We start from the raw sequence: 12,487 nt of genomic DNA on the forward strand, positions 1-12,487 counted from the left end.
GAAATAAACGCGTTTTCTCAGCCCTTGGAATCACAGTGTAACTGCCTGGCTCAGAAGAGCACACTGAGTCAGCCCTTAACCCCAGTGTGCAGAAATTGTCAAAACGTGTTTTTCAGCAGAAATAAACACGTTTTGGCAACTTTGGTCACCCCCATGTAAGTTATAGGGCAGGAACAGCACAGTTTTCAAAACGTGTTTTTCAGCCCGAAATAAACGCGTTTTCTCAGCCCTTGGAATCACAGTGTAACTGCCAGGCTCAGAAGAACACACTGAGTCAGCCCTTAACCCCAGTGTGCTGAAATTGTCAAAACGTGTTTTTCAGCAGAAATAAACACGTTTTGGCAACTTTGGTCACCCCCATGTAAGTTATAGGGCAGGAACAGCACAGTTTTCAAAACGTGTTTTTCAGCCCGAAATAAACGCGTTTTCTCAGCCCTTGGAATCACAGTGTAACTGCCTGGCTCAGAAGAACACACTGAGTCAGCCCTTAACCCCAGTGTGCAGAAATTGTCAAAACGTGTTTTTCAGCAGAAATAAACACGTTTTGGCAACTTTGGTCACCCCCATGTAAGTTATAGGGCAGGAACAGCACAGATTTCAAAACGTGTTTTTCAGCCCGAAATAAACGCGTTTTCTCAGCCCTTAGAATCGCAGTGTAACTGCCTGGCTCAGAAGAGCACAGTGAGTCAGCCCTTAACCCCAGTGTGCACATATTGTCAAAACGTGTTTTTCAGCAGAAATAAACACGTTTTGGCAACTTTGGTCACCCCCATGTAAGTTATAGGGCAGGAACAGCACAGTTTTCAAAACGTGTTTTTCAGCCCGAAATAAACGCGTTTTCTCAGCCCTTGGAATCACAGTGTAACTGCCTGGCTCAGAAGAGCACACTGAGTCAGCCCTTAACCCCAGTGTGCAGAAATTGTCAAAACGTGTTTTTCAGCAGAAATAAACACGTTTTGGCAACTTTGGTCACCCCCATGTAAGTTATAGGGCAGGAACAGCACACTTTTCAAAACGTGTTTTTCAGCCCGAAATAAACGCGTTTTCTCAGCCTTTAGAATCGCAGTGTAACTGCCTGGCTCAGAAGAGCACAGTGAGTCAGCCCTTAACCCCAGTGTGCAGAAATTGTCAAAACGTGTTTTTCAGCAGAAATAAACACGTTTTGGCAACTTTGGTCACTCCCATGTAAGTTATAGGGCAGGAACAGCACACTTTTCAAAACGTGTTTTTCAGCCCGAAATAAACGCGTTTTCTCAGCCCTTGGAATCACAGTGTAACTGCCTGGCTCAGAAGAGCACACTGAGTCAGCCCTTAACCCCAGTGTGCAGAAATTGTCAAAACGTGTTTTTCAGCAGAAATAAACACGTTTTGGCAACTTTGGTCACCACCATGTAACTTATAGGGCAGGAACAGCACAGTTTTCAAAACGTGTTTTTCAGCCCGAAATAAACGCGTTTTCTCAGCCCTTGGAATCACAGTGTAACTGCCTGGCTCAGAAGAGCACACTGAGTCAGCCCTTAACCCCAGTGTGCAGAAATTGTCAAAACGTGTTTTTCAGCAGAAATAAACACGTTTTGGCAACTTTGGTCACCCCCATGTAAGTTATAGGGCAGGAACAGCACAGTTTTCAAAACGTGTTTTTCAGCCCGAAATAAACGCGTTTTCTCAGCCCTTGGAATCACAGTGTAACTGCCTGGCTCAGAAGAACACACTGAGTCAGCCCTTAACCCCAGTGTGCAGAAATTGTCAAAACGTGTTTTTCAGCAGAAATAAACACGTTTTGGCAACTTTGGTCACCCCCATGTAAGTTATAGGGCAGGAACAGCACAGATTTCAAAACGTGTTTTTCAGCCCGAAATAAACGCGTTTTCTCAGCCCTTAGAATCGCAGTGTAACTGCCTGGCTCAGAAGAGCACAGTGAGTCAGCCCTTAACCCCAGTGTGCACATATTGTCAAAACGTGTTTTTCAGCAGAAATAAACACGTTTTGGCAACTTTGGTCACCCCCATGTAAGTTATAGGGCAGGAACAGCACAGTTTTCAAAACGTGTTTTTCAGCCCGAAATAAACGCGTTTTCTCAGCCCTTGGAATCACAGTGTAACTGCCTGGCTCAGAAGAGCACACTGAGTCAGCCCTTAACCCCAGTGTGCAGAAATTGTCAAAACGTGTTTTTCAGCAGAAATAAACACGTTTTGGCAACTTTGGTCACCCCCATGTAAGTTATAGGGCAGGAACAGCACACTTTTCAAAACGTGTTTTTCAGCCCGAAATAAACGCGTTTTCTCAGCCTTTAGAATCGCAGTGTAACTGCCTGGCTCAGAAGAGCACAGTGAGTCAGCCCTTAACCCCAGTGTGCAGAAATTGTCAAAACGTGTTTTTCAGCAGAAATAAACACGTTTTGGCAACTTTGGTCACCCCCATGTAAGTTATAGGGCAGGAACAGCACACTTTTCAAAACGTGTTTTTCAGCCCGAAATAAACGCGATTTCTCAGCCCTTAGAATCGCAGTGTAACTGCCTGGCTCAGAAGAGCACAGTGAGTCAGCCCTTAACCCCAGTGTGCAGAAATTGTCAAAACGTGTTTTTCAGCAGAAATAAACACGTTTTGGCAACTTTGGTCACCCCCATGTAAGTTATAGGGCAGGAACAGCACAGTTTTCAAAACGTGTTTTTCAGCCCGAAATAAACGCGTTTTCTCAGCCCTTGGAATCACAGTGTAACTGCCTGGCTCAGAAGAACACACTGAGTCAGCCCTTAACCCCAGTGTGCAGAAATTGTCAAAACGTGTTTTTCAGCAGAAATAAACACGTTTTGGCAACTTTGGTCACCCCCATGTAAGTTATAGGGCAGGAACAGCTCAGTTTTCAAAACGTGTTTTTCAGCCCGAAATAAACACGTTTTCTCAGCCCTTGGAATCACAGTGTAACTGCCTGGCTCAGAAGAGCACACTGAGTCAGCCCTTTAACCCAGTGTGCAGAAATTGTCAAAACGTGTTTTTCAGCAGAAATAAACACGTTTTGGCAACTTTGGTCACCCCCATGTAAGTTATAGGGCAGGAACAGCACAGTTTTCAAAACGTGTTTTTCAGCCCGAAATAAACGCGTTTTCTCAGCCTTTAGAATCGCAGTGTAACTGTCTGGCTCAGAAGAGCACAGTTGAGACAGCCCTTAACCCCAGTGTGCAGAAATTGTCAAAACGTGTTTTTCAGCAGAAATAAACACGTTTTGGCAACTTTGGTCACCCCCATGTAAGTTATAGGGCAGGAACAGCACACTTTTCAAAACGTGTTTTTCAGCCCGAAATAAACGCGTTTTCTCAGCCCTTAGAATCGCAGTGTAACTGCCAGGCTCAGAAGAGCACAGTGAGTCAGCCCTTAACCCCAGTGTGCACATATTGTCAAAACGTGTTTTTCAGCAGAAATAAACACGTTTTGGCAACTTTGGTCACCCCCATGTAAGTTATAGGGCAGGAACAGCACAGTTTTCAAAACGTGTTTTTCAGCCCGAAATAAACGCGTTTTCTCAGCCCTTGGAATCACAGTGTAACTGCCTGGCTCAGAAGAGCACACTGAGTCAGCCCTTAACCCCAGTGTGCAGAAATTGTCAAAACGTGTTTTTCAGCAGAAATAAACACGTTTTGGCAACTTTGGTCACCCCCATGTAAGTTATAGGGCAGGAACAGCACACTTTTCAAAACGTGTTTTTCAGCCCGAAATAAACGCGTTTTCTCAGCCTTTAGAATCGCAGTGTAACTGCCTGGCTCAGAAGAGCACAGTGAGTCAGCCCTTAACCCCAGTGTGCAGAAATTGTCAAAACGTGTTTTTCAGCAGAAATAAACACGTTTTGGCAACTTTGGTCACCCCCATGTAAGTTATAGGGCAGGAACAGCACACTTTTCAAAACGTGTTTTTCAGCCCGAAATAAACGCGTTTTCTCAGCCCTTAGAATCGCAGTGTAACTGCCTGGCTCAGAAGAGCAGAGTGAGTCAGCCCTTAACCCCAGTGTGCAGAAATTGTCAAAACGTGTTTTTCAGCAGAAATAAACACGTTTTGGCAACTTTGGTCACCCCCATGTAAGTTATAGGGCAGGAACAGCACAGTTTTCAAAACGTGTTTTTCAGCCCGAAATAAACGCGTTTTCTCAGCCCTTGGAATCACAGTGTAACTGCCTGGCTCAGAAGAGCACACTGAGTCAGCCCTTAACCCCAGTGTGCAGAAATTGTCAAAACGTGTTTTTCAGCAGAAATAAACACGTTTTGGCAACTTTGGTCACCCCCATGTAAGTTATAGGGCAGGAACAGCTCAGTTTTCAAAACGTGTTTTTCAGCCCGAAATAAACACGTTTTCTCAGCCCTTGGAATCACATTGTAACTGCCTGGCTCAGAAGAGCACACTGAGTCAGCCCTTAACCCCAGTGTGCAGAAATTGTCAAAACGTGTTTTTCAGCAGAAATAAACACGTTTTGGCAACTTTGGTCACCCCCATGTAAGTTATAGGGCAGGAACAGCACAGATTTCAAAACGTGTTTTTCAGCCCGAAATAAACGCGTTTTCTCAGCCCTTAGAATCGCAGTGTAACTGCCTGGCTCAGAAGAGCACAGTGAGTCAGCCCTTAACCCCAGTGTGCACATATTGTCAAAACGTGTTTTTCAGCAGAAATAAACACGTTTTGGCAACTTTGGTCACCCCCATGTAAGTTATAGGGCAGGAACAGCACAGTTTTCAAAACGTGTTTTTCAGCCCGAAATAAACGCGTTTTCTCATCCCTTGGAATCACAGTGTAACTGCCTGGCTCAGAAGAGCACACTGAGTCAGCCCTTAACCCCAGTGTGCAGAAATTGTCAAAACGTGTTTTTCAGCAGAAATAAACACGTTTTGGCAACTTTGGTCACCCCCATGTAAGTTATAGGGCAGGAACAGCACACTTTTCAAAACGTGTTTTTCAGCCCGAAATAAACGCGTTTTCTCAGCCTTTAGAATCGCAGTGTAACTGCCTGGCTCAGAAGAGCACAGTGAGTCAGCCCTTAACCCCAGTGTGCAGAAATTGTCAAAACGTGTTTTTCAGCAGAAATAAACACGTTTTGGCAACTTTGGTCACCCCCATGTAAGTTATAGGGCAGGAACAGCACACTTTTCAAAACGTGTTTTTCAGCCCGAAATAAACGCGATTTCTCAGCCCTTAGAATCGCAGTGTAACTGCCTGGCTCAGAAGAGCACAGTGAGTCAGCCCTTAACCCCAGTGTGCAGAAATTGTCAAAACGTGTTTTTCAGCAGAAATAAACACGTTTTGGCAACTTTGGTCACCCCCATGTAAGTTATAGGGCAGGAACAGCACAGTTTTCAAAACGTGTTTTTCAGCCCGAAATAAACGCGTTTTCTCAGCCCTTGGAATCACAGTGTAACTGCCTGGCTCAGAAGAGCACACTGAGTCAGCCCTTAACCCCAGTGTGCAGAAATTGTCAAAACGTGTTTTTCAGCAGAAATAAACACGTTTTGGCAACTTTGGTCACCCCCATGTAAGTTATAGGGCAGGAACAGCACACTTTTCAAAACGTGTTTTTCAGCCCGAAATAAACGCGTTTTCTCAGCCTTTAGAATCGCAGTGTAACTGCCTGGCTCAGAAGAGCACAGTGAGTCAGCCCTTAACCCCAGTGTGCAGAAATTGTCAAAACGTGTTTTTCAGCAGAAATAAACACGTTTTGGCAACTTTGGTCACCCTCATGTAAGTTATAGGGCAGGAACAGCTCACTTTTCAAAACGTGTTTTTCAGCCCGAAATAATCGCGTTTTCTCAGCCCTTAGAATCGCAGTGTAACTGCCTGGCTCAGAAGAGCACAGTGAGTCAGCCCTTAACCCCAGTGTGCAGAAATTGTCAAAACGTGTTTTTCAGCAGAAATAAACACGTTTTGGCAACTTTGGTCACCCCCATGTAAGTTATAGGGCAGGAACAGCACAGTTTTCAAAACGTGTTTTTCAGCCCGAAATAAACGCGTTTTCTCAGCCCTTGGAATCACAGTGTAACTGCCTGGCTCAGAAGAGCTCACTGAGTCAGCCCTTAACCCCAGTGTGCAGAAGTTGTCAAAACGTGTTTTTCAGCAGAAATAAACACGTTTTGGCAACTTTGGTCACCACCATGTAACTTATAGGGCAGGAACAGCACAGTTTTCAAAACGTGTTTTTCAGCCCGAAATAAACGCGTTTTCTCAGCCCTTGGAATCACAGTGTAACTGCCTGGCTCAGAAGAGCACACTGACTCAGCCCTTAACCCCAGTGTGCAGAAATTGTCAAAACGTGTTTTTCAGCAGAAATAAACACGTTTTGGCAACTTTGGTCACCCCCATGTAAGTTATAGGGCAGGAACAGCACAGTTTTCAAAACGTGTTTTTCAGCCCGAAATAAACGCGTTTTCTCAGCCCTTGGAATCACAGTGTAACTGCCTGGCTCAGAAGAGCACACTGAGTCAGCCCTTAACCCCAGTGTGCAGAAATTGTCAAAACGTGTTTTTCAGCAGAAATAAACACGTTTTGGCAACTTTGGTCACCCCCATGTAAGTTATAGGGCAGGAACAGCACAGTTTTCAAAACGTGTTTTTCAGCCCGAAATAAACGCGTTTTCTCAGCCCTTGGAATCACAGTGTAACTGCCTGGCTCAGAAGAGCACACTGAGTCAGCCCTTAACCCCAGTGTGCAGAAGTTGTCAAAACGTGTTTTTCAGCAGAAATAAACACGTATTGGCAACTTTGGTCACCACCATGTAACTTATAGGGCAGGAACAGCACAGTTTTCAAAACGTGTTTTTCAGCCCGAAATAAACGCGTTTTCTCAGCCCTTGGAATCACAGTGTAACTGCCTGGCTCAGAAGAGCACACTGAGTCAGCCCTTAACCCCAGTGTGCAGAAATTGTCAAAACGTGTTTTTCAGCAGAAATAAACACGTTTTGGCAACTTTGGTCACCCCCATGTAAGTTATAGGGCAGGAACAGCACAGTTTTCAAAACGTGTTTTTCAGCCCGAAATAAACGCGTTTTCTCAGCCCTTGGAATCACAGTGTAACTGCCTGGCTCAGAAGAGCACACTGAGTCAGCCCTTAACCCCAGTGTGCAGAAATTGTCAAAACGTGTTTTTCAGCAGAAATAAACACGTTTTGGCAACTTTGGTCACCCCCATGTAAGTTATAGGGCAGGAACAGCACACTTTTCAAAACGTGTTTTTCAGCCCGAAATAAACGCGTTTTCTCAGCCCTTAGAATCGCAGTGTAACTGCCTGGCTCAGAAGAGCACAGTGAGTCAGCCCTTAACCCCAGTGTGCAGAAATTGTCAAAACGTGTTTTTCAGCAGAAATAAACACGTTTTGGCAACTTTGGTCACCCCCATGTAAGTTATAGGGCAGGAACAGCACAGTTTTCAAAACGTGTTTTTCAGCCCGAAATAAACGCGTTTTCTCAGCCCTTGGAATCACAGTGTAACTGCCTGGCTCAGAAGAACACACTGAGTCAGCCCTTAACCCCAGTGTGCAGAAATTGTCAAAACGTGTTTTTCAGCAGAAATAAACACGTTTTGGCAACTTTGGTCACCCCCATGTAAGTTATAGGGCAGGAACAGCTCAGTTTTCAAAACGTGTTTTTCAGCCCGAAATAAACACGTTTTCTCAGCCCTTAGAATCGCAGTGTAACTGCCTGGCTCAGAAGAGCACACTGACTCAGCCTTAACCCCAGTGTGCACATATTGTCAAAACGTGTTTTTCAGCAGAAATAAACACGTTTTGGCAACTTTGGTCACCCCCATGTAAGTTATAGGGCAGGAACAGCACAGTTTTCAAAACGTGTTTTTCAGCCCGAAATAAACGCGTTTTCTCATCCCTTGGAATCACAGTGTAACTGCCTGGCTCAGAAGAGCACACTGAGTCAGCCCTTAACCCCAGTGTGCAGAAATTGTCAAAACGTGTTTTTCAGCAGAAATAAACACGTTTTGGCAACTTTGGTCACCCCCATGTAAGTTATAGGGCAGGAACAGCACAGTTTTCAAAACGTGTTTTTCAGCCCGAAATAAACGCGTTTTCTCAGCCTTTAGAATCGCAGTGTAACTGCCTGGCTCAGAAGAGCACAGTGAGTCAGCCCTTAACCCCAGTGTGCAGAAATTGTCAAAACGTGTTTTTCAGCAGAAATAAACACGTTTTGGCAACTTTGGTCACTCCCATGTAAGTTATAGGGCAGGAACAGCACACTTTTCAAAACGTGTTTTTCAGCCCGAAATAAACGCGTTTTCTCAGCCCTTGGAATCACAGTGTAACTGCCTGGCTCAGAAGAGCACACTGAGTCAGCCCTTAACCCCAGTGTGCAGAAATTGTCAAAACGTGTTTTTCAGCAGAAATAAACACGTTTTGGCAACTTTGGTCACCACCATGTAACTTATAGGGCAGGAACAGCACAGTTTTCAAAACGTGTTTTTCAGCCCGAAATAAACGCGTTTTCTCAGCCCTTGGAATCACAGTGTAACTGCCTGGCTCAGAAGAGCACACTGAGTCAGCCCTTAACCCCAGTGTGCAGAAATTGTCAAAACGTGTTTTTCAGCAGAAATAAACACGTTTTGGCAACTTTGGTCACCCCCATGTAAGTTATAGGGCAGGAACAGCACAGTTTTCAAAACGTGTTTTTCAGCCCGAAATAAACGCGTTTTCTCAGCCCTTGGAATCACAATGTAACTGCCTGGCTCAGAAGAGCACACTGAGTCAGCCCTTAACCCCAGTGTGCAGAAATTGTCAAAACGTGTTTTTCAGCAAAAATAAACACGTTCTGGCAACTTTGGTCACCACCATGTAAGTTATAGGGCAGGAACAGCACAGTTTTCAAAACGTGTTTTTCAGCCCGAAATAAACGCGTTTTCTCAGCCCTTGGAATCACAGTGTAACTGCCTGGCTCAGAAGAGCACAGTGAGTCAGCCCTTAACCCCAGTGTGCAGAAATTGTCAAAACGTGTTTTTCAGCAGAAATGAACACGTTTTGGCAACTTTGGTCACCCCCATGTAAGTTATAGGGCAGGAACAGCACAGTTTTCAAAACGTGTTTTTCAGCCCGAAATAAACGCGTTTTCTCAGCCCTTGGAATCACAGTGTAACTGCCTGGCTCAGAAGAGCACACTGAGTCAGCCCTTAACCCCAGTGTGCAGAAATTGTCAAAACGTGTTTTTCAGCAGAAATAAACACGTTTTGGCAACTTTGGTCACCCCCATGTAAGTTATAGGGCAGGAACAGCACACTTTTCAAAACGTGTTTTTCAGCCCGAAATAAACGCGTTTTCTCAGCCTTTAGAATCGCAGTGTAACTGCCTGGCTCAGAAGAGCACAGTGAGTCAGCCCTTAACCCCAGTGTGCAGAAATTGTCAAAACGTGTTTTTCAGCAGAAATAAACACGTTTTGGCAACTTTGGTCACCCCCATGTAAGTTATAGGGCAGGAACAGCACACTTTTCAAAACGTGTTTTTCAGCCCGAAATAATCGCGTTTTCTCAGCCCTTAGAATCGCAGTGTAACTGCCTGGCTCAGAAGAGCACACTGAGTCAGCCCTTAACCCCAGTGTGCAGAAGTTGTCAAAACGTGTTTTTCAGCAGAAATAAACACATTTTGGCAACTTTGGTCACCACCATGTAACTTATAGGGCAGGAACAGCACAGTTTTCAAAACGTGTTTTTCAGCCCGAAATAAACGCTTTTTCTCAGCCCTTGGAATCACAGTGTAACTGCCTGGCTCAGAAGAGCACACTGACTCAGCCCTTAACCCCAGTGTGCAGAAATTGTCAAAACGTGTTTTTCAGCAGAAATAAACACGTTTTGGCAACTTTGGTCACCCCCATGTAACTTATAGGGCAGGAACAGCACAGATTTCAAAACGTGTTTTTCAGCCCGAAATAAACGCGTTTTCTCAGCCCTTAGAATCGCAGTGTAACTGCCTGGCTCAGAAGAGCACAGTGAGTCAGCCCTTAACCCCAGTGTGCAGAAATTGTCAAAACGTGTTTTTCAGCAGAAATAAACACGTTTTGGCAACTTTGGTCACCCCCATGTAAGTTATAGGGCAGGAACAGCTCACTTTTCAAAACGTGTTTTTCAGCCCGAAATAAACGCGTTTTCTCAGCCTTTAGAATCGCAGTGTAACTGCCTGGCTCAGAAGAGCACAGTGAGTCAGCCCTTAACCCCAGTGTGCAGAAATTGTCAAAACGTGTTTTTCAGCAGAAATAAACACGTTTTGGCAACTTTGGTCACCCCCATGTAAGTTATAGGGCAGGAACAGCACAGTTTTCAATACGTGTTTTTCAGCCCGAAATAAACGCGTTTTCTCAGCCCTTGGAATCACAGTGTAACTGCCTGGCTCAGAAGAACACACTGAGTCAGCCCTTAACCCCAGTGTGCAGAAATTGTCAAAACGTGTTTTTCAGCAGAAATAAACACGTTTTGGCAACTTTGGTCACCCCCATGTAAGTTATAGGGCAGGAACAGCACACTTTTCAAAACGTGTTTTTCAGCCCGAAATAAACGCGTTTTCTCAGCCCTTAGAATCGCAGTGTAACTGCCTGGCTCAGAAGAGCACAGTGAGTCAGCCCTTAACCCCAGTGTGCAGAAATTGTCAAAACGTGTTTTTCAGCAGAAATAAACACGTTTTGGCAACTTTGGTCACCCCCATGTAAGTTATAGGGCAGGAACAGCACAGTTTTCAAAACGTGTTTTTCAGCCCGAAATAAACGCGTTTTCTCAGCCCTTGGAATCACAGTGTAACTGCCTGGCTCAGAAGAGCACACTGAGTCAGCCCTTAACCCCAGTGTGCAGAAGTTGTCAAAACGTGTTTTTCAGCAGAAATAAACACGTTTTGGCAACTTTGGTCACCACCATGTAACTTATAGGGCAGGAACAGCACAGTTTTCAAAACGTGTTTTTCAGCCCGAAATAAACGCGTTTTCTCAGCCCTTGGAATCACAGTGTAACTGCCTGGCTCAGAAGAGCACACTGACTCAGCCCTTAACCCCAGTGTGCAGAAATTGTCAAAACGTGTTTTTCAGCAGAAATAAACACGTTTTGGCAACTTTGGTCACCCCCATGTAAGTTATAGGGCAGGAACAGCACAGTTTTCAAAACGTGTTTTTCAGCCCGAAATAAACGCGTTTTCTCAGCCCTTGGAATCACAGTGTAACTGCCTGGCTCAGAAGAGCACACTGAGTCAGCCCTTAACCCCAGTGTGCAGAAATTGTCAAAACGTGTTTTTCAGCAGAAATAAACACGTTTTGGCAACTTTGGTCACCCCCATGTAAGTTATAGGGCAGGAACAGCACAGTTTTCAAAACGTGTTTTTCAGCCCGAAATAAACGCGTTTTCTCAGCCCTTGGAATCACAGTGTAACTGCCTGGCTCAGAAGAGCACACTGAGTCAGCCCTTAACCCCAGTGTGCAGAAGTTGTCAAAACGTGTTTTTCAGCAGAAATAAACACGTTTTGGCAACTTTGGTCACCACCATGTAACTTATAGGGCAGGAACAGCACAGTTTTCAAAACGTGTTTTTCAGCCCGAAATAAACGCGTTTTCTCAGCCCTTGGAATCACAGTGTAACTGCCTGGCTCAGAAGAGCACACTGAGTCAGCCCTTAACCCCAGTGTGCAGAAATTGTCAAAACGTGTTTTTCAGCAGAAATAAACACGTTTTGGCAACTTTGGTCACCCCCATGTAAGTTATAGGGCAGGAACAGCACAGTTTTCAAAACGTGTTTTTCAGCCCGAAATAAACGCGTTTTCTCAGCCCTTGGAATCACAGTGTAACTGCCTGGCTCAGAAGAGCACACTGAGTCAGCCCTTAACCCCAGTGTGCAGAAATTGTCAAAACGTGTTTTTCAGCAGAAATAAACACGTTTTGGCAACTTTGGTCACCCCCATGTAAGTTATAGGGCAGGAACAGCACACTTTTCAAAACGTGTTTTTCAGCCCGAAATAAACGCGTTTTCTCAGCCCTTAGAATCGCAGTGTAACTGCCTGGCTCAGAAGAGCACAGTGAGTCAGCCCTTAACCCCAGTGTGCAGAAATTGTCAAAACGTGTTTTTCAGCAGAAATAAACACGTTTTGGCAACTTTGGTCACCCCCATGTAAGTTATAGGGCAGGAACAGCACAGTTTTCAAAACGTGTTTTTCAGCCCGAAATAAACGCGTTTTCTCAGCCCTTGGAATCACAGTGTAACTGCCTGGCTCAGAAGAACACACTGAGTCAGCCCTTAACCCCAGTGTGCAGAAATTGTCAAAACGTGTTTTTCAGCAGAAATAAACACGTTTTGGCAACTTTGGTCACCCCCATGTAAGTTATAGGGCAGGAACAGCTCAGTTTTCAAAACGTGTTTTTCAGCCCGAAATAAACACGTTTTCTCAGCCCTTAGAATCGCAGTGTAACTGCCTGGCTCAGAAGAGCACACTGACTCAGCCTTAACCCCAGTGTGCACATATTGTCAAAACGTGTTTTTCAGCAGAAATAAACA

The sequence above is a fragment of the Atractosteus spatula genome, chromosome 11 (genome assembly GCF_055471065.1).
Source record: "Atractosteus spatula isolate fAtrSpa1 chromosome 11, fAtrSpa1.hap1, whole genome shotgun sequence".
Taxonomy (NCBI): Eukaryota; Metazoa; Chordata; class Actinopteri; order Semionotiformes; family Lepisosteidae; genus Atractosteus; species Atractosteus spatula.